The sequence below is a fragment of the Microtus ochrogaster genome, chromosome 1 (assembly GCF_000317375.1).
Source record: "Microtus ochrogaster isolate Prairie Vole_2 chromosome 1, MicOch1.0, whole genome shotgun sequence".
NCBI classification, from domain to species: domain Eukaryota; kingdom Metazoa; phylum Chordata; class Mammalia; order Rodentia; family Cricetidae; genus Microtus; species Microtus ochrogaster.
Window position 1 is genome coordinate 111,755,344 of NC_022009.1, and position 297 is coordinate 111,755,640.

Consider the following 297-nt stretch of genomic DNA (forward strand, 5'->3'; position numbering starts at 1 on the left):
CAAGCAGCCGGAGGCGTCCACAAACAAAGGCAACCGCACCGAAACCGGTCGTTCCGTTTCACGTCCTGTCTCGCATCGCGTGCCCTGCTCTCCGCGGGAACACCGTGACCCTGCGTCCGTCCGCAGGCAGGTGGAGCCCGTCCCACGCGGTGCGCGCCGCCCCGCCCCACACCCACCCAGGCTCCCCGCCTGCACGTACAGACCCTCGGGACCCTCCGAGCGGCTCTCCAGGGGACACGCCCCCTCCCGGGAGCACCGAGCCGCCGCACGCACCAACGGGCGCGCGGGCGAGCGGGC